The sequence below is a fragment of the Eretmochelys imbricata genome, chromosome 11, assembly GCF_965152235.1.
Source record: "Eretmochelys imbricata isolate rEreImb1 chromosome 11, rEreImb1.hap1, whole genome shotgun sequence".
Classification (NCBI taxonomy): Eukaryota; Metazoa; Chordata; order Testudines; family Cheloniidae; genus Eretmochelys; species Eretmochelys imbricata.
The window spans coordinates 31,399,907-31,401,276 of NC_135582.1; positions in this window are offsets into that span (position 1 = coordinate 31,399,907).

Here is a 1,370-nt window from a genome sequence, read left to right on the forward strand (position 1 = left end):
TCTGCTAGCTGCTACAAAGGGGAACAGGCCATAGCTCTGCCCTGACCCTTCCCTGTCCAGTTTCATGGGGAAACTGGTGCTATGGGAGGTACAAGCCTGGAATACCTCCAGATACATTGTACCCACTCTCCACAGAACGATGCCCAAACTAGCTCAGCGTGCTGGGGAATCCCAAGTGGCTCAATAGGAAGTTGCCTTTCCCTGTGTGCTGGGGAACAGTCCATTAGAGAAGTGTGTTATGCTTATAATAATTTCAGTAATGTATTCTACTGGCACATTACTTACATAATATAGGCTACAAACTCCTTCCAGATGCTATGAACATTTATGTTTGTGTGGGAATAAACAATAAATAGCAATACAGGGGACAGCCTCATGAAGAGCTCACAGCCTACGTAGAGAGGCTGCACTTATGTGTGTTTGGAGCTGAATCCTGAGCAACAGCCAGTTGCTGTGTGGCAAGTACTGCAGACTACAAGGGCAGTAGTGATCATGGGCTGCTTCTCTCTTTGTTCATGAGTATGCGTACCACTGGCCATGTTCCCAGGTCATCATCTTCATGTACCTACCCCCTGTTATTCAGTGCAAAGAGCCATTTCTGTTTTGTAAGCCTGTCAGTAGCTGCGTGAAGGTTCAAAACATGGGCTAAAATGCATTCTACGTGGAGAAACGTAGTCTAGAAAACATCCTTGTTTTCTTTGTTTTAGATTACATTTAGGTTACATATAGACTCTTTTTTCTTGTAATTGTCAGGCCATCTTTGATCTTCAGCAAACGCACGTAGGCAGCCTCACATGAATCTCTATCACCCACATCCTGTTTTTGATCAGCTGCATATCTTGTGGCCCTGAAGAGCTTGGTGTAAGTGTCAGATTGTGGTGAGAACCACCACCAAAGTTTGCTCACTATAGGCTTGGGCGTTTGTAACAGAATTTTCTCTTTCTTCAGCATGTTGGATTTCCTCCATAAGGCTTGGGTTGACTACATAAAAGGTAGACAATCATTAGACCTGCACAATGACATCTCCTCTGTTGCATCTAAAAGATGTACGATTAACCTTGCTTAGTTCACATTCAAATGCATATAAATACTATGGGCCATAGCGATATGCCAGTTTAGAGCAGCTGAGGATCTGGACTTAAATATTTATGTCTATAGAATATTTTAGATAGACTTCTTTTTTTAATTATCATGCTGACATAATGCTTAAGCAAAACACCAAGCCTCTCCTTCTTCCCCCGCCTCTAGTCCAAATCATTCTGGTCTTTGTAAATACAGTCAGAATGATATTTTCATTCAAAACATTGTTTATAAAAGAATTCTGGAAAAAGAGAAATAAAAATATATTTATTTTAAACAATTTCCATGGG